The sequence below is a fragment of the Cupressus sempervirens genome, chromosome 10 (assembly GCF_028749045.1).
Source record: "Cupressus sempervirens isolate cs-2001-9-10 chromosome 10, ASM2874904v1, whole genome shotgun sequence".
Classification (NCBI taxonomy): Eukaryota; Viridiplantae; Streptophyta; class Pinopsida; order Cupressales; family Cupressaceae; genus Cupressus; species Cupressus sempervirens.
The window spans coordinates 233,617,443-233,639,452 of NC_143127.1; the positions used below are offsets into that span (position 1 = coordinate 233,617,443).

General features: G+C 32.3%; 1 pseudogene; it reads left to right on the forward strand.

The window, feature by feature from the left end:
• The window catches only part of LOC149533493 (putative pectate lyase 5), a 116,434-nt pseudogene that overhangs the window by 47,506 nt on the left and 46,918 nt on the right, over positions 1-22,010 (forward strand).

The following is a 22,010-nucleotide window of genomic DNA, read 5'->3' on the forward strand; positions in this document are numbered from 1 at the left end:
TGATAGGTGGGTGTTTGGCTCTAGGGAAAAATGATAATATGCATTTAAAATTCCAACACTCCTCCTTTGTCCTGAGCCAAACAAGCAAGGATCACTGCTGATCCAAATCAATTACACCAAGACACTCTCTTAGGTGTACAAATGGTCCAATGCCTAATGGCTTTATGAAGATGTCTGCTAGCTGCTGCTTAGACTTACAAAATTCTATTTTGATATCTCCATTCTCCACCAACTCTCTGATGAAGTGATATTTGATCTCAATATGCTTGCTTCTTCCATGGAAGACTAGATTCTTGGACAATGCAATTGATGAGATGTTGTCACAATAAATTGTGGTTCAAGCCTCTTGCCTTTCATTCAAGTCTACCAAGATCCTTCTTAACCAAATAGCTTGACATTTTGTTGCATTTGCTGCTATGTATTCAACCTCTGCTATAGATTGAGCAACAATAGGTTGCTTCTTGGATGCCCATGAAATTGCACTCGATCCCATATGAAATACATATCTGGAAGTGCTCTTCCTATCATCTATACTTCCAACCCAATCACTATCTATATAACCTACCAACTTGAATTCATTTGCTATAGTATACAAAATTCCAAATCCCTTGGTACCTTTCACATACCTTAGGATCCTCTTTCTTTCTTTCCAATGGGAATCCTTTGGTGTTTTCATAAATTTGGAAATCAAACTTTCTGTATGCATCAAGTCTGGCTGAGTTGCAGTCAAATACATTAAACTTCCAACCATACTTTTGTATAGTGTTGGATTCACACTTTTGCTACAATTTTTCTTGCTCAATTTTAGGCCTTCTACTATAAGTGTGGGGGCTGGCTTACCGTTCTACATTTTGAATCTCTCTAAGATCTGCCTTGCATATCTTTCTTGAGAGATGAAGATGCCATCATTCATTTGTTTTACTTCTATGCCTAGAAAGTACTTCAAAAGACCAAGGTCTATCATCTCAAATTCATTTTTCATGGCCTCTTTTAACTCACCAATTAGAGCCTTGTCATTACTACTAAAAATTAAATCATCTACATACAAGACAACAATCAACACATTTCTATTTGTTGCCTTGATGTAGAGAGTAGGCTCACCATTGCTTTTGTTAAAGCCATTTCTCATCAAATATGAGTCAATCTTACTGTGCCATGCCCTTGGAGCTTGCTTGAGCCCATAAAGAGTTCTCTTCAATCTATATACTTTGTGTTCTTCACTTGAAACTTCATAACTAGGTGGCTGCTCCACATAAATTTCTTCCTTCAATACACCATTCAAGAAAGCGAATTTCACATCCATTTGAGATACCTTCTATTTGTGCTAAGATAAAATTGCTATGATGACATGCACGGTTTCCATTCTTGCAACTAGGACATATGTCTCATCATAATCTCTACCATACTTCTATTTGTAGCCCTTGACTACCAGCCTTGCCTTATGCCTATGAATCTTGCCTTCAGCATTGCATTTGGTCTTGTAGACCCATTTCACTCCAATGACTTGCCTTTTGGGAGGCAATTCAGTTAGCTCCCATGTCTCATTCCTTTCTATAGCATCTATCTCCTCATCCATGGTCTTACACCATTTCTTCTCCTTAATAGTTTTTTTAAAATATATTGGATCACTATGAGAAAATAATACAAAATTAACACTCTCATCATAATCTTCATACCTTTCATCTTGGTATATCTCCCTAAGACTTTTGGTCTTTCTTGGTAATAGGGAGGAGAGTGTGAAATCAAAATCTTCACTGTTGCTGCTTTGCCAACTAGCTCGGTCTTCACTATTACTTGGCACTGACACTTGGTCATGCCTAGAGGAGCTCGACAATGTCTAAGGCTACTTGCCATTTCTTCTATCAACTCCTTCTTCTTGTTGTTCATCAGTATCCTCTTCATTCATAATTGGCACTTTACTTGAGGTGCTACGTGATTCATCAGTCGGTCCATACCATGACTGATTTTCAAAAAATTCTACATCTTTTGAGAGAATCATCTTGTTATTCAATGGGTCATACAATCTATACACCTTTGATTCTAAGTTGTACCCTGTGAAGATGCACTTCACACCTTTGTCATCCAATTTCTGCCTTTTCTCTTTAGGCACATGTGCATATGAAACACATCCAAACACCCTTAATTGTTCAACTATCCATCTTCCTCATGACCACACTTCCATTGAAATTCTATCATGGATTGCCTTTGTAGGACACCTATTAATTAGGTAAATTGCTGTTGCCACAGCCTCTCCCCAAAATTCATTTGGGAGACCTTTCTTTTTCATCATGCTCCTTGCTATTTTAACAATGGTCATGTTCTTTCTTTCAGCCACTCCATTCTGCTATGGTGTATAGTTAGCTGTGAGCTCTTTCTTTATGCCATGTTTCTTGCAAAAAATTAAAAAAGAATTGGATGTATACTCCCCTCCTCTATCTGATCTTAGGGCCTTAATATAGTGTCCACATTCTCTTTCAGTCTGGACTTTGAACTCAAGAAACTTATCAAATGCTTCAGATTTAGATTTCAAAAAATAAACCTATGTCTTACGACTGAAATCATCAATAAATGTCATGAAATAAGTACTCCCCCCAATGGAAGTAACTTGCATAGGACCGACTAGGTCAATATGCACTAACTCTAATGGATATCTAGCCCTCCTAGAATTCCCAGAATTAAAGGGAAGCCTATGTTGCTTACCCAAAATATAAGTCTCACACTTGTCACATGAATTTCCTATTTGTAGCAAACCTTCTACCATTCTTTTATTTTACAACAAATTTAAACTAGCATAGCCAAGATGAGCATACCTGAGGTGCCATAGCCATAAAGGATCTTCAATTACACTCCTTAGAGCAGATTGTGTGAGAGGTGCAACACCAATTTGAGATGAGAAACATGTCTCTATCCTCAAGGGAAACATTTTGTTCTTTGTCATTTGAACTGCTGCAATTAAGTTCTTGCTCTCATCCTTTTCATGAATGACACACTTGTCATTCTCCATTAGCACTTTGTATCCATTTTGAATGAGCTTACCAATGCTCATCAGATTGTGTTTTATACTAGGGGAAAAATACACATTTTTTATTTCCTCCTTCTCACCTTGCTTGGTGCGGACCATAATAGATCCTTTGCCCACTACTGGTAGGGTTCCATTGTTACCCATTTTAATCTCAGATTTGGAACTCTTGTCAATGAATGAAAACAAGGTTTTATTACCACTCATGTGGTTACTACATCCACTATCAAGGTACCAAACCTCAGGGCTTCCTTCTTCACCAACATTACACATGATGAAGGCAATGACATTGTTTCCACTTCCCCTATTCACATCAGCCACATTTTCTTGTCTTGACTAATCATTTTTCTTCTTCCAGCATTCACTTGCATAATGCCCATATTTATGATAGTGGTAGTATTCTACATTACTCCTATTTGAGTTGTACTTTTTCTTACCTCCTCTTGAAGCATTTTGTGAGCTACTTGCTCCATCTACTCTTTCCAAGCTTTTTGCTGCAACATTTCTTTGTCCTCCATTACCTCGGCCTTTGCCTTTGGAGTTTCTACCTGAGCCATTTCTTCCTGTCCCCCTTTCTCGTCGATTTGACTAAGCCTTGAATGCTTTCTATTGGAAAGAAGAAGATGCAGATCTATTGATCCTATGGTCATGGGTTTGGAGAATACCCATCAACTCATCCATTGTCAAAATAGTGAGGTCTTTTGCCTCTTCTATAATCATGACCAAATTATCATATTTATGAGGTAAACTCCTCAATATCTTTTCCACTATCCTTTGCTCTTGATAGTCTTCTCTATTTGACTTTAGTTCATTAATCACATTGGAGGTCCTTGAACTGAAATTTGCAACTGATTCATTTTCCTTCATCTGAAGGTTCTCAAACTCCCTCCTTATATTTTGTAGCTTTACTATATGGACTTTATCAGTCTCCTTGAAGTTCATATCAAAGATATCCCATGCTTCCTTTGCATAATTTGCTGCTGCAATCTTGGAAAAAACTATCTCTATCATTGCCACCTCAATCAAACTTAATGCCTTAGCATCCTTTCTCCTTGACTCTTTCAACGGAGTCTTCTATACATTTATGAGAGCAGCATACTGAGTTGGGTCTATCACATCATTGAACCCATTAATCATAAACTCTCATAAATCATTTGCAACCATTATGATATTCATCTTCTTTTCCCATTTATCATAATTTTTTCCATTGAAGGGTGCTGGTTGCTACCATATCTTTCATGCATCTCCTGCCATGTCAAATATTCTTGAAAAATATGCCCTAACTCACTATAGATGTGGGGCCTCAAAGCTCTAATACCATGTGAAAAAATTAATTCACAACCCTAAAAATTTGCTTGGCACATGAAGGTGCCGAGTGCCAGTTTTGCTCGGCATGTGAAGATGCCGAGTGGCAGTTTGGTTAGCACCAATAGATGCTGAGTGACAAAGTTCTTGGCACCAATCGATGCTAAGTGAGCTTAGTAGGTGAAATGCAACTTGGCACAAATGGATGCTGAGTGAGCTTGGTAGTCACTACAATGTGATGCTTGACAGAAGAAGATGCCAAGTGTGCTAAATCACAAACTTAATATTTTTACCATTAAAACCAAAGAGCCCAAGTATAAAGCTTCCAAATAAATTTCTCAAATGCAATGAATAGAAGAATAATAATGGATTCAAATATGTATTTTTTCTTTTTATTCAACTTTGATTAAACTATTACAAAATCTGGGAGCATTCAGCTTCAACCAAAAAACTCTAAAATAACCCTAAAACTTTAAACTGGGAAAAATTCAAACTTCAAAAACTTTAAACTTGCAACTTTAATGGCTACATACAATAGTTTCTAGAGCAATCACTGCTTCATAGAACAGATCTAACAAATAACAAACATACTAAATGACTAGAGGAAACACGTGAACAAACTTCGTTCAATATTTTGAACATTGGATCTGCTGATCCCTTTCTTTCCTTCTTCCTTCTCTACTCTAAAAAATCTTCTCTCTCTACTCTACTAAACTCTATCTTTGCTCTACTAAAATCTCTGAACGAATGAATCAAACATTCTTTTTTGTCTCATTGGAAAAATGTTTTCCCGCTCTTTTCAGATTTGAAATACTCACCTACTGCATTCATTATTTTTTATTGTTACAGGGATGGTAGTGGGTGTTTGGCCCTAGGGGCAAATGACAATATGCATTTAAAATTCCAACATTACAACACCATTTCGTCGCTCACTGCCAGCAACCTTATGTAGATCTACAGTTCAATGTAAACTCTATTTCATAGTTGGTAAGTGAATTATCAACTTTTCAAAGGTTGAAAATCAATGATTTATATTCATTACTTCAGTAAGGGAGTCTTCAGTTCACTTTTTAGCTTGTCCTTAATTATTTTAGCATTAAATGAATTTATTTGGTGGAGTTAAGGCAATGTAGAGGAGAAACCATGCAAAATTTATTATCATGTTGTACGCATTTGCTATCTGGAAAGCCCCCCACCTATTTATTGTTTAAAACTAGTGAGAAGAAATTATGATTTTTATTTAACAAGTTAGCTTTTCAATTATGTGAATTGTATTCTTAATATATTTTTTAATAGAACACGACTATTCATTAAAAAATAAAAAATTATATAATTTGCAACAGTTAATTTTTCTTCCTTCACAAAAGATGTCTTAAAAGAAAATGTTTGTGCACTTCTTATAGTCAACTTGGGTGGATGCTCTTCTCAAACATCCCACTTTCTCAGGGCTCTCTTCTATCAGACTAATTCTTACATTGAATGCCTCCAATCAATTTTCATCAACTCTCAAAAATATAAATTCCCCTTACGCTTCAACGATTAAGGTGATGGCATCCTTTCCACCAAAGGCCGCTGATTTCTTCCCAAAAATGCTCAGAGACAAAGAAAATTAAAATTTAAAGCCAATAGAACTATAAAGATACAAACATTTTCTTCTCATAATCATCCCACGATAAATCATTAATGTAATATAATAAAATTGATATGGAATCATTAAATTTAACAATGGTCATTAGGCTACTGTCCTCAATTTGATGCATGTTTTATCTGTACATTGTGTTAAAATGGCTACTAGTGAACATTCTTTTCATATTGCTAACCTTGCAGTTAATGATTTTTAACCATTAATAAATTTTTCCATTGCTTTAAAGTCTTGTAATCATTTCTTCTTCAATTCAAAAGTTTGCATTATACATTTCTTCTCAAACCCTAAAAAATGCACAATTCCTCTAGCTGCTGGTATAAAATGCCATGTTTCCTTTTGAATTTACAGGCTTGATTGTATGCAATGCCTTTATAAATTGATTATTCAAAGAAGCATAGCCTCATTTTTCTTTATGTCTTTAAATTTGTGATGAAATAATTTTTGCTCAACAGTGACACACGATATAGTTTTACAAATTTCATTCCACTTTTTAAATATTTTTTCTTTATATTTCTATAAGTAACATAGTTTGTTTATTGGATCTAAGTATCATTTGTATACTCAACATTGATACATGATAATTGTCCCACAAATTTCATTCAACTTGTAGATAGGGACTCATGCTCGAAGAGAACTCTTGTTAAAACTAGTTTGTAATCGTATTGCAATTTTGAATGAAATGTTATTTTTGGTTGAAATGTACCTCATGATTTCAGGTTTGCATTAGTGATAATCGTTGCATAGTCAAACAAGAACTCAACTATGAGCTCTTTTGAACATAGGCCTCTATCATTCGAAATATATACAAATGTTCTGTACCATTCCATTTATAGAAAGATATATAAATGTTCGATATGCTATTTATCGGATTTAGATGCAACATTTATAGTGGACCATAGAATGGATGGCTGGAGTTAAGTGTGCATGGTTGAAGATGACAATGGATGGATGCACATGATAAACATGGATACTAGTGTTGGGTAGGAAGATTAAGATAGTCTAGAATGTTCTAAAAGTAGATGGGGGAAAATACATAGAGTCTTCTGTGGAACATTCTAGATTTTGAGTTTTAGAGTCTTTAGGATGTAGAATATTTCAGAGAGCCATTTCTAAATGCTTATATTACCTTGATAAATATATACTACGCACAAAAGTTAGAAGCTATTTGAAATCTCTAATGGTTAGAAGCAAGTTAGATTAATATATTATTGTTTTTTGTATTGTTGTGTTGTGTTGTTTTCTCTTATTATAATAAGCTATGGCATATTGTTTAACATGGTATTAGAGAAAAGGGTCAAATAGAAGTAATTCGCTAATAGGACTTAAATATTGTTGCAGTAATATTTATTTGAAGTTCTTTTGTGGCTAACATGGGCTCTACAAATGAGGTATTATCAATATTTGATGGAAGTGGTTTCAAAGATTAAAGATCGCAGTCAAGAATGCTTTAAAGAAAAGACTTTATGCAAAATAGTAAATAAGGATATTGGAGAACACCAATTTTCAGAGGAAAGGAGACATGGAAATGCAGTTGGAACAAGCTAGAGGTATTATTAGTAAAGCTTTAAGCCCCAATCTCAATAGAAGGTTTATTTATATTGATGATCATATAGAGATGCGAGAGAATTGAGAAAAATAATATAAAGATATAGATATTGCTAGCACATTTAGTATAGAGAAAAAATTGGTGAATTTAGATCCATATCATTTTAAAAAGATGACTGATTATTTCAATTAAATAATTTTTTTCAATGCTCAATTGAAGTAAGATTTACATATATAAGATTCACTAACAAGGATCTTAGCTCAAAGTACAATGTAGGAACAAAGGGCTAGGACTCCGAATCAAGTCTTTTCCAAGATTATTGGATACTATGTTTGAACACAATTACTAGAATTGTTCATAGAAAGAAAGAAATTGGAAATGTAAATTTAAAGAAATGATCAATCCTATCACAGATGGGTTGTAAGAGAAAGCATCTTCCCAAATATGTAAATGAGAAAATGTTGCTCTAAATCTGATCTATGTAAAAGAGGGTATTCCCTCTCAAAGATCTTTGTTAAGAAATGAATGCAAATGTATGAACATATAGAGAAGACATAATTGTCCTAGGCTATACTAAGTTTTCTTGCCCAATTTTTTCCCCTAGTGCACACAAATTAAACGAGAAAAAAAAAAGGGGCATTTTCCTTTTACTTATAAAAAATGTCTAGTTGAACAAAATAGGTGTTGAGTATTCAAAGAAATATTTTCAATTGATTGCAATGGTTGAAAGAAAGTTCCCTTAGCCATACCATGTATTTAAGGAATTTAGGAAAATGGTTATTCAAATAAATCCTAATGCTCCACAAAAATGTTCGATCAATTTTGTAAGTCTATTTTAGATAAAGAAGATCAACTTATTAAAGAATGATATATTAAGAAAAGTCATGCATATGCACCTAAAAGTGAAGAAATGGAGAAGAAATAATGAAATAATGAATTTCAAATTAATGAAGGTTCTAACTATTTTTCGAGAAATGATGATGTAGAACCAAAAATATTAAGGGAGGATGCTTTGCTTTAGATTCTATTAATGAATGGATTTTAGATTCAAGGACATCCTTTCATATGAATGGAGATAGATATTTTCTTATTGATTTTTATGAAGGGAAGAATTTCGATGAAGAAATTACTATTGGGAATAAAATAAAATTTCCAATTCCAAGGACAAGAACTATTAATTTAACAAACGAGTCTTCCAAAAATGTTTTACTAGTTTGAAGGATTATGGGTGAATCTTATTTGAGAAAAAAAAATAGTAAAAGTTGGATATGACTTCGTTGTTACTGCTGATAAAGTTTTTATTAGAGATAAAAATGATCCAAGCAATATAATTACAATTACTAGAGTTGATCATGGGGAAAGTCTATTTAAATTTGTGAGATTTTTTGACAATTAATTTATACACTCTCATGCTTATATTGCCCAAGTTGATTATATGTCAAAACTTTGACATGCTAGACTTGGACATATAATTTATAGAGAACTACAAGTTATGATTAGAATGGACATGGGTAGAGGATTAAAAGAATATTTCCCTCTGAAGGAGTTTGTGAAGGTTTTGTGCCAGGGAAACAGCACTGAGATCTTTGTGATTCAGGTAAAATATAGAGAGCTAATGGTGCAAGGTATCTTTTTATCTTTATTAATGATTATAGTAGAAGAGTGTGGGTTTATTTCCTATTATTAGAGTATTATTGATGATAATAGTAGAATAGTGTGGGATTATTTCCTTGAAAGGAAAAATGAGGCATTTGAAGTTTTTCAAAAATTGAAGGCATTAGTTGAGAATTAAAGAGAGAAAAATCAAATTCTTAAGAATAGATAATGTGAGAGAATATTGTAACTATGCATCTAAGTCATTTTGTGAAAATTATGGTATTAAAGCACAGAGAATAGTTCCTTATAGTCAACAAAATGGGACAGTTGAATGAATAAATAGATCCCTTTTTGAAATGGCTAATTGTATGTTTCTATTTAAAATGCTCACATAATAAATCTTGGGGCTTGGTTGTTTCTTGTGCTACATATAATCTGAATATAATTCCCACCAAAAACCTCTCAAATATAATTTCTCATGGAGATTGGAGTGGTAGAAAGCCCCACATTTGTTATTTTAAAATATTTGGGTGTATTTCTTGGGAACATATTCTTGATGAAAAGAAAAAGAAGTTAGAGCCAAAGAGTCATAATTATTTGTTTATGGGTTATAGTGAAGAATCAAAGATTTATAGGCTATATGATTTGACATTAAATAAGGTATTTGTTAGTAGATACATAAAATTTGATGAGCATTCATAACTTACAACCACCTCCTCTCCTTTCACAATAATAAATCCTTCTCAGATTATAGAAAGAAGTGAAGACTATATTGATGATGATGAAGAATGTGTTGTTGATACTAATGAAGCAACTAATGCTTGTAATCAACTATTATCTATATGAAGTGATGATCAAGAAGATTTATTTTTGAGCTAGAGAAAAGAAAATGAGTGTTAAAGAAATCTATAGGCAAGACCCATAGATCCAAGGAAGGAGTGATTGTGCTCTCATGACCAAAGCATCACAAGTAAATGACCCCAAATCATACGAAGAAGATAGATGAAATAAATAATGGGAGAAAGCCATGAAGGAAGAAGATAATGCATTAATGGAAAATAAAACATGGTAGCTCATACCCCAGCTAATAGGTATGAATTTTTTTGGCTAAAAGTGGGTTTACAAAACAAATTTTAGATCAAATGGTGATATAAAAAATTCAAGGCTAGATTGGTTGCTAAAAGATTTGATCAAAAAGAGGTGTTGATTATGAAGAAATATTTTCTCCTATAATTCAAATAAATATGATTAAATCATGTTTTCTTTGGATGCAAGTATTGAGTTGTAAAAATGTTTTCTTAAATGAAAGTTAATATGAAGAAATATATGGATTGACCCGCAGGTTTTGTAGATTAGCAACATCCTAATGACATTTACAATTTAAAGAAGTCACTTGGTGGACTTAAGGAAGCACCAAGAGAATGGAATGAGAGATTAAAACTTGTCTTTCCAACTTCATGGGTTTGAAAAATGTAAATCATACCCAAACCTTTATGTGAAGAAAGTACAAAATGAAATTATTTTTGTTGTAGTTTATGTAGATGATCTACTCATAGTTGGACCAAATATTGGGTTAATTAATAACTTAAAATCAAATCTCAAAGGGATATTCTTTATGATTAATTTGGGTGAACTAATTTATTTTATTGGCTTACAAGTTAGCAAGTTTCATGATGGGCTATTTATCTCTCAAAAAAAATACGCTTTGAATCTTTTAGAGAAATTTAAAATGCTAGAATGCAAGTTGGCTTGTACTCCTTTACAATATGAAGTTAAGCTTACTATAGAATATACCTCCAAGAAAGTAGATCCTACATTTATAAATAACTTGTTAGTAGCTTGGTTCATCTAACTCATTTTAGACTAGATATTTGTTTTGTAGTAAACATGGTATCTAGATTTATGTAGGAACCCAAAGAATATCATTGGATGATTGCAAAGAGGATTTTATGATATATTCATTGAGTCATTTATTGTGGTATAAATTGTAGCTACAAGTCCTTAGATTCTTTGTCTGGATTTACAAATATAGACTAGGGTAGCAATATTGATGATAGAAAATCTACTAGAGGCCATATTTTTTAGCTTGAATTAAGTCCAGTTACATGGAGAAGACTAAAACAAGCAACTACATCACCATCTTCATGTGAAGGGGGATATGGAAGTAAGAAAATAGATAGTTTGGATTTGTTTATTTGAGCTTGACTTTGTCCAATTTTAGATACTACTTTATATTGTGACAATCATAATACTATACAAGTCACAAATAATTCTATTTTCCATGCTAAATCAAAGCACATTGAGATTGATGTTCACTATATGAGGGACCTTATTGAACAAAATATTGTTAACCTCCACTTTTGTTCATGAGTGATATATTTACTAAGAGTACGTTTGAGGCTAAATTTTTGAAGTTATTGGATATGTTGGGAATGATTGAAGTAGACATTAAAGGGGGATAGTAATTTAATGTTCTCCTCCTCTTTAGTATTCTTCTAGCCAATCTTAAGGGAGGATGCTAGGGAGATTAAGATTGTGAGTTCTAGAGTCTTCAATGGAACATTCCAATTTTAAAGTAGAACATTCTATGATCATGTAGAATATTTTAGAAGAGTAGTTTCTTTATCTTTGTATTACCTCTAAAAATATGTACTATACAAAAACAACCATTGTATATTTAGAGGATATTTGATATCTCTAATGGTTTTAAACAAGTTAGATTAATAAATCATTGTTTTCTCTATTTTTTGTGTTATTTTCTCTTATTAAAATAAGACATTAGTGTGGTTTCTATATTTTTATGGCCTATTTTATAATAGTTTGGTATGTTGAAACAATTGTTATAGACAGTTAAGTTATTTTTTAACATCCCTCTATAAATTAATTATCAATGACAATTGTTAAAAATACTTAACTAGTATATTTGTTATTCAGTGTGGTTTGCAACCATTCATATTGACTCCAAATACATTGTCCACAATAAATGCTACATGTAGATATGATAAATAATACACTTGACATTTAATATGTATGTTCTCTTATGAATTGAATGGTAAATACCTATACATTCAATAGAGGTTATATTTTAATTTTTTCCTTCCATTCCATGTTTTACTAGAGATAGTATACATGTGGATAGTGTTGAGAATATACTTATAAATGCCTCACTATAAATGTTTTTATATGTATTAGCTTTGAAATAAAGGAAGGGTGAAAATTTATTAAAGGTGAAAGAGAAACAAGAACAAATAGAGAAAGTGCATCAGATAGCCCTATAGGGATCAACCAAGTGATCAAGTTGATGGGACAAGCCCATCAAAAGTTGAGTCTTATCAACAATGTTCCAATTACACATATGGTTAGAAGCCCACTTTGACAAACAATGAACAACACTATTCCATTCCATGGGAATATGAGTGAAAGTAACAGACTCCAAAGAAGTACACAAATTATGAATCTAGTCCACAATCAAAGCTAACTTCCAGCGAACAACTTTAGAATGTTTCTGATTCAATAGATGAATCACCTATTGTGAGTCAGATTCATAGATAAGCCTTCCCCAACCAAGGTTACAAGCATTATTATAGCATACAAAATAGCTATGTCCTCCATCAAGTTGTTAGTTTCATGACCTTTATAAATAGAAAACACAAATTGGGCACCCCCTTACTATCTCTACCAACACCACTAATTGTAGCAAGGCCTGGATTTCCCTTAGGAGATCCATTTGTGTTGATTTTAAGAATACCCTGCGAAAGGGCACTCCACTTCCCCACCCTATTTATCATTCATAAGGGATATCTACACATATTTCTTAGTAGTTTTTCATCTGAGGCGGGAATATTTAGACAATTATTGAAAATATTCTCCCCTAGTTCAATGGCCTTAGAAGTGTCACATTTTGTAGAAACAGTGTTTCCCAAAGAATGAAGAATTTTCCACATTAACTGAGGAACCTCTAAAAACTCATCCTTAAAGATACATCGGTTCCTTTCCAACTAGATATGCCAAATAATAAAGGATGGTCTAAGAGTCCAGGAAACTTGAAGAAGTGAAGTCTTGACAGAAGCCTTACCCCAGCAAGTAAAGAATTCTACCCATGAGGAAACATGCCAACAGGATTGATTCCACATATTCCACCCAGAGTGCCAAATATGTCTAGTGAAAGAGCATTGTTCAAAGAGATTGAGACATATTTTCTTCACTATTTTGGCATAGAACACACATTGAGGGTCCTTAGAAGCCATGCTTGCATAAATTATCCCATGTAAGACATTGGCTATGGACCAAAAACCACATTAAAAAATTACATTTGGGCCAAGAAAATTTGTACCAGACTTGCTTCCACCAAGGCATTTGAATGTCCCCCAACATCTTTCGAAGAAGCTCAACATATCTTGCAGACCCTGAAAATTTTCCAGACAAATCTTCACTATCCCAAGTAAGAACATCATTACCAACCAAAGTAGTACACTCATGAGACTACAAAATCTGAAACAACTCCTTCCTATCCTCCTTAGATCCTCCTAGAGGCCATTCATAAGGGTGTTTCCAACAAAAGGAATGAGCCAAACCCCTAACACACCCTATCTTATAAAAATCAACAATATCCCATCCAAAAACATTAAAATTTTGATAGAGGGTATGTAGCTAAGGATGAATGGTAAGAATAGGAGGGTGCCCATCCCAAGAGTCAAGCCAAAATAAAGATTTCAATCCTAAATGACAAAACCAAAAGTGACCATCTTTAACCAACTGAGCTCCAAACTTTAGCATATTCCAAATCATGGATCCTCTCCCTTCTAGAGGAAAGTGGTAAACTTCAACCACATCAATATCTAGAAAATAATTATGGGTGAGAATATGAGCCAAAAGTTGATGTTGTTTACTACACCAAAACCAATAGAGTTTTACAGTGAGAACTTGTCCATTTAAAATAGCTGATCGTAAGCAAAGACCACCCTCCTTTTGAGGTCTACACACTATTTCCCACTTAACCAAACTTCATTTAGAAGTTGAAAGGTTCCCACTCCAAAGGAATTGATGGGACAGAGCATCAAATTCCTGAAGAAAATGCATAGGAGTAGCCTAAATAAACACCTATTAATAGGAAGGGCTTGAATAACTAATTTTAATAGAGTCAAGCAAGTAGTAGTTGATAGCCATTGATGAGTCCAATGATTAATTTTTTTTCATAGTTTATCAAGAAAAACTTGCAAGGAAGATCTAGGATGTCTACCAAAAATAAGAGGAATACCTAAATAAACAAAGGGAAGAGTCCCAATTTGAAACCTAAAAATATCAAAAATACACCTTTGAATAACCTAGGGAGTATTGAAGAAAAAAATGGAGGATTTTTTCTCATTAACTTTCTATCCTGAAGCTGCAAGATAAACACCCAAAGTGTGCCTAAAAGAAGTATCTTCTTAAAGACAAGCCCATCCCATAAATGAAGCATCATCCAAAAATTGAAGATGCAAAATGGGAGGCAAGCCAACAAACCATTGCCACCCATGAATCAAACCCTGGTGAACACGAAGCTTAAGAAAGAAAACCAAAGCCTTAGCTAGAATGATAAAGAGATAAGGTGAAATAAGATCCCCTTGGAAAAGTCCTATAGAGGCACCATAGGGGTTTGAAGGAACACAATTTATGAGAATAGAAAAAGAAGTTGAATTAACACAACTCATAATCTAGTTCACCCACTTTTGGGAGAAACCAAAGGCCAAGAGGATATTTTGGAGAAAACTCCATTTGAATTCATCATAAGCCTTAGCCATATCCAACTTAATGAACATAGCTCACTCTTTTGATGTATGCATAGAATGAATAACTTTAGAAGCAATAAAAATTTCATCAAGAATTTGCCTACCAATCATAAAACCAACTTATTCCTCTAAAATCACAATTGGAAGGCATATCTTGAGTCTATCAACAATCAATTTGGTGATAATTTTGTACACAATATTAAAAAGAGCAATGGGATCGAAGGAGTCAAGATTTTCAGCACCTTATTTCTTAGGGATAAGAGTTAGTAAAGTACAGTTCAATGCACAAACCATTTTCTTATTTTGAAGGGATTTGTTAACCACCTCCAAGAGATCCATATTAATAATTTCCCAAAATTCTTAAAAGAATTCCATAGGGAAGCCATCTGGGCCTGGAGCTTTACCTTTATTCATTCCAAACACAACCTCTTCAAGTTTAGATATCAAAATTGGATGAAGAAGAGAACCATTCATAGAATTGCTAGTAAGAGAAGGAATTCATGAAAGAATTGAGTTCTACTTAGTTGTAGGCTGAGAATCCTCTGTAAAAAGATTAGAATAAAATTTAAGGGTTTCCTTGGTCATAACAGACTAAGAAGAAATCTTAAGTCCTTTAGTAGTAACAAGAGAAGAAATATACCCTTTATTACAATGAGCTTGAACATAATGATGAAAAAAAAAAGTATTTCTATCCCTTTCCTACAGTTAATCAATGCGATCCTTTTGTTTCTAGTAAATCTCTTCCCAAAGTTCCCATTCTTCCACATCCTGCATAGCTTGAGATTCTACCTTGCCAAGAGCCTCTATAAGCCTAGAGTCCCTGATTTGGCGAGTAATCACTACAAGATGATCTAGATCATTCATCTTTCTATATTGAAGGTTCCCAAAACAAGAAATATTCCATCTCTTAAGATGATATTTGACATATTAGACAACCTAATTATGAACATTACATTATTCTTTAAATATCCTATTAAAGTTACGAAGTCTTCATTAAAGCTAATGTGAAGCACTAAATAAAGGTCACTATTATCATGAGAAGGGTTGAAAATTCTTAAATTGATATAAAATTTATCAAAATTATCGATAGTGAAAACATTAATTTTTTTGTCTAAAAGTATCACAGGGTCATTGATTTATTTTTAAAAATAAAATCAAAGGATGAGGCATCATTTTTTGTTGTATGTATAACATCTGACATCAACCACATTAGTTTTTAACCTTGACTCCCATCAAGTTTAGTAGGTAATTATGGCAATGTCCCTATTTTTAGCAAGACTTTAAATTTTGAAAGGCATAATTATTTTGACATATCCGACTAATAAGATCAAAAATTCCAATGGTAATTTTTTTTTGAAAATTTAATTTTTCTTAGCCGCTAAGAATATTATCAAAATATACTATCAGTTATAATGGATCGATATCACTTATTTGGCCCATTAATAAATATTTATATTTTCTGGCTATAACTGTCATATAGACTAGAAATTTTACGAACAAAATATCATTGGAAACATTATTTTAGTAATGACATATTTCTAGTGGTAATTTGATCAGATTCCTCGTTAACTTTCCATAAGATTTGTCCAAATTTATATTTATTTTATATTTTTGGAGTCATAACTTGAGCAAATATATTCTATTTTTTTGGTTTTAGAACAACATTTGAAAACTCTCAAAACCCTTGATAGATATATTGGTCTTCTTTTGCAAAGTTTTGGTAAGTGTAAATTGTTATTTTGAAATTTTTTGACTATCACTTGTAGGAGGATATCTTGTGGTAGGTTGTTTCCCTTTTAGATATTCAGTAGGCTGGACTCCATTGTATCTTCTTATCCTTATTCTTAGTTGGGTGAGTCTTCATCTAATAAAAACATAAGAAGCTAGGTGACCATTGTAAATTTTATGTCAATATAGGACATGGAGTTAATAATTTTTGGACAAGATTAGAGGCTTTAGAAGAAGAAATAATGAAACACCATATTTAATCTCTCTAATCTTCTTCACCATAGATAAGAAAAGGTCATACTCTTTCTATAGGAGCCTTGTCTTCATCTTCTTTTTAGTGATACTTGAAGTTTTTGTGGACCTATTAAAGTTCACCTTTGTTAGAACTATGGGAAAGGGAAATGAAATATAGTCCATCCAAGTCCATATGGTAGGTCCATGTTAATTTACCTAGCTCTTCGTGCACTCAAACTCTCAATATGACATATAGTATATATAATAACATACATGAATGTTAATAAATTATCGATATAGGTAGAAAGATTGAGAAACACCTCTCTTTGTGGTACTCTCTCCTCTACTCTATTATGTAGGATGTTCTTAGGGGAACTCATACATCCTAATCTAGATCATCATCTTGGTTTCAAAAGAGGTTCTTCATTTGACACTGTGAGAGTTATCAATCTCTATGTTTTTTCCTATGTTGTTTGTATCTCTTTTGTCTAGTTTGAGATATTTTTATTGTACATGGATACAAGGTTATATCCTTTTTTCCAAGACTCATTCAATTGTTTCATTCATAGATTTGTTTACTCTCCTTAAGTTTCACCTAAGAGGGTCTTTTAGAGTATGCAAATTAGTTTCTTTAGGGACACTTGCATATGTTTCTTAAACTAATTATCTATATTCTATCTCAAATATTCTCATACACATTATTATGCATGATTAAAGCACATGTTTGCAGATCCATGCTCTAGCTTGAGTTCACTCAATGATTCTAAATTTATCGTAGTATAATTCAATTATATCTTACTTTATATATTTTGAACAACACATATATCTAGCTCACATATTTGGTTGTAGTTTGTTAATTTTAGATTGAGTTAAAATTATCATTTTTGTCATTGTTACACTAAGTTAATTTATCTCTTCATTTTAATTCATCTTATAACTATTTTGATGATTCAAAATTAAAATAAAATATTTAAACTAATCATAATTTACTCTATATTTAGAATTTGTAGAAAAGTTTCTATTTACAATATCCTTTATGTAATTTTAAAGAAATTATTAAATGTTATTAATATCTTATACATAAATTGTTCAAAATGCAACACATGAATAGTTTAAAGCACTTTTTAACCCACTATCAATGAATTTTTAGTTGTAATTTTTATGAGCTTGTTCATTAATTCATATTGGATGGATTGACTACACTGTATGATATTGTAAAGAAAAATTCAACTCTCACCTTGTTAATATTGTTACTTATCCTTTAGAGTCTTTCATTTCCTACTCTTATTAGCACTAGAATAAAGATGAAATAGAATATCAATCAAAACTTGATTAATTTGAATTGGACTAGTATCTAGAATAGTAAAGAAGATAAATTATAAGAGGGGTTGGATGCACGTGCAGAAGTTGTCCAGAGAACATAGTACATAATATTGAATTCCTAATAGGTACAATCACAACGTACTTTTTGATGATGATAACTTAGCTCTTTTTATCTTGGGAACCTCTATTATACATATTTGAATGTTTAGCTCAAGTCCCTTTAAACTTTCTCCTTCAAGAACTCAACTTTGATACCAATTGTTAGATAACTTAGAGGGTGGGGAGGTTAATCAGTTATAGAAAGTTATCCTATAGTTCCTTAAAATGTTTTTCACAAATTTACTTTCAACAAAATAACCTTGGTAATAATAATACATTTTACAATATTATTGAACTCAATCATTACTAGTAACCTATTAGCTTTACATAACTCATCTATCGAGTACTAGAGTAAACTTCACGTGTAAACCGACTTGTAGAATAAAATAAGAAACATGAAATGAACATAAAAAAAAATAGTTCACACATATTGACAGAAATATTATTAACATGGAAAAGTTATTCAGGGACAACAAATCTTGGGACAAAACCCAAAAATTTTACACTTTTTAAATGAGATATGTTATGAGCCAAGCTTGTTAAAGGTTACATACACATATTGTGAGATGTGAGCTTGTTAGAGGATTTTAACCAAGGAGCATCTAAACCTTATCATTGCTTAGTATATAAAGTGATCCACTCCAAAGGACTTAAAAATATTCAACTAAATACTACCATACAAATAGATTTATAATTAAGACTGTTAAGTCCACTCAATGAAGACATTTTTTGTTTTAATGATTAGAAGGTAAAAATAAATGATGTGTTAAGATTAGCAGCTCACTTTTCTTGATCAGACCTCCATTTCACTCAATCTCTGTCCTCTAGTCATCCTATATCTTCCTTCTTCTTTCTTCTAGATGATCCACACACTTACACTTTGCTTAAGCACTTTTATTTCTTGATCTTCATAATACAACTCTTCTTGGTGATCCTTCTTTCCTTGTTCACTACTAACTTAATTAAAAACTTGACCAAGAAAAATAAACAATGCATTCATCCCTTAAATAGAAATATTTTTTTCTACCTAATTAAGTTCCTTTATGTTTAATCTCTTAATCACAATTATCTAATACTTATTTGGCTCAGATGCATTGAATCTAGAAACTTGGGTATCATGCCTTCACCTTGAAGTTTGTGTTTTAATTAAAAACATTAAATCTCCTTCATTTGATATTCTTTTAAATTTCTCTAGTCATAGATTTCATCATTATATCCATCCTTATCTTTGAAACTTCTCAAATAATATTTATTTTCATCTAATTTCATCCTTAAATCAATTCTTCCTCAAACTATTCTTCTTTTTTCACTTGGTTAATGCCTCATTCACTCAATCAATACTAGACTTGGTTAACCCTACTCTTGCTTGGTTAATACTATCAAATCTTCACTCTTTTAGTTGCATTTAATGATGACTAAAGTATCTTACTTACCATTGGTTCCTTCATCAAATGACTAACTTGTCTTCTTACTTCATGATCTCAATATTGATTGTGTCATGCAAAAAATAAAATTATTATCATATTATCAAATTCTAACTCATCAAGTGTCCATTCAAATCTATGCACTTATCAACATCACTATACTTCCCTCAAATCTTCTTCATCTATTAAATGATATGACACTCTATTGAATTAGCATAATGTCTTACCAGTTAATGCTTGAAATCAATGAAAACATAAAAACTAATATGAATCTTTAACATACATAATCAATATTATCAGTTGGAGCTAATGGGACCTTATTCTAACATAGAGGTTGTGCTTAGATCTATTTAAATGGTTGTCAGTGGAGACTTGGTTGTTTGGGGTTTAGGTTTCCCCATGTTTGCAAGTTTTTCTTTATTCATAATAGTTCAATAGAATTATAGTTCCTTTAGGAAACCAATTGGGGTTATGTGGCCTCTAGTTCTTCCTTAGACTAAATTTTAGTTTAGCAATTGTATTTTTTTTGTGGTTGCTTGGGTTGTTGGATTTGATGTCTAGTTGATGTCTATTAGTGACTTAACACTTAATTAGTTGGTTACATTTCTATCAAGCTCTATAGTTTCTACTGAGCTTATCATTCATCTAGCAGTGTTAACCAAGTGTTTTAATTACTACCAAGCTAAGTAGTTAGATTGGCATTCATTCCAAGCTTTACAGTGTCTACCAGGCATCTAAGAAAATTTATGATATCACCTAAGAATAATAGAGTTTACTAAGATATTTAGTAGAATTAATGAAGATCTTAGTGTTAACTGAGCTTTGTAGTGTTAACTAAGTTCTACAGTGTCTACCAAGCTCACAGGATTAATGAAGTGAATCCATTATTGACCTAGTGATGCAGTGTCAACTGAGTGATTTAGTATCTACCAATTTTCTTAGTGGTAATTGATTCATACAAGTTTGGCTAAGTTTTAGGTATTTGAAGTGATCAGTATGGATTGAGATTCAATTTCAACTGAGTGCCAAAGTATGTTGAGTGTTGATATTGTTTATCGAGTGTCAGAAGATCACTGATTTTTTCTTCTGAAACCAACTTACCATAATAGGTTGACTTTGTGAATTATGATAAATTTGGTATTGTAATAAACTCCAAAAGGTAATTAATTAGATTGATATATATATGTAATATATTGTATCATATCCAAATTTATTATTATTAAGTATGTGAAGAAGTAAGAAGTAGATGAGTGAGAATTGAAGAAGGCTACAAGAAATATATGGTAAAGCAAGGACTTATCTATCACAGTTAGGTGATCATTACAATTCAAGGAATCTCATTTACTAAATCATAGTTTTAGATTTGAGATCAGCCACTAATTCATTCTAAAAAGTGCATCAATTAAATCCTTTAGTAGGGTGGACTTAATAGTCTTTTTCTAAATATCTAGGAACAGAGTGCATACTTCATTGTATGTTTGTAAATCCTTTAACACGGTGGAGCTAATAGTTCTTATCACTACTAATAGGGAAGATTACAAGAAGTTGTCAATTGTAAGCCTTAACAGACCAACTTTATACTATATTACTAAAGCTAGTAGATATCATCCCCATGCCAATTTTAATTTCTATTTGGAAGGTTTCTAGGTCACCATATCTTGTGTCAAAATAATATGAATGTTTTATTGCTGTCATTCTTTTATGAATGCAATTAGATCATAAAAATATATGAAGGATTAATTAGTGAAGTGAGTTAAAGTTTTATTGGTTCTTGATTCACCCCTCCCCTCTCAATAACCTAGCCTACCTTATATTTCCAACAATTGGTATCTGAGCATTTGGTTCTCATGTCATAAGTTTAATAACTTGAGAAAAGATCAGAAGCAATAGAAGTATTCGGTCTAGAAAAGGCTATTGAGAATGAAAATTTGGATTTGGAATTGGCCATTAGATAACTCAAGAAATTAAAGAAGAAACTCTCTCAATTATTGCAAAGAAGGATCTTGTAGCACAAATAGATGACAATCTCTACATTGAAGAAATAATTGAAGACTTATGCCTAGGAAGAAATTTAGATGAAGTTGATGCAATAATCAAATACCTATTTGAGAAGAATTCCAATATTCAAGAAGAAGTTAAAAAGCTAAAAAGAGAAAAAAAAATTCGATCAGTCAAATTATGTGAAGTCATGGAAGAAAAAGGCAAAGCCAAAGAAGAGATAAAAGAAAAGGACAATGAAATTCAACAACTATCCCTCTAGCAAACATACTTTATTGATCAACTCAATGATGCAAATCAAGAGCTTAGCAATCTAAGGATAGAG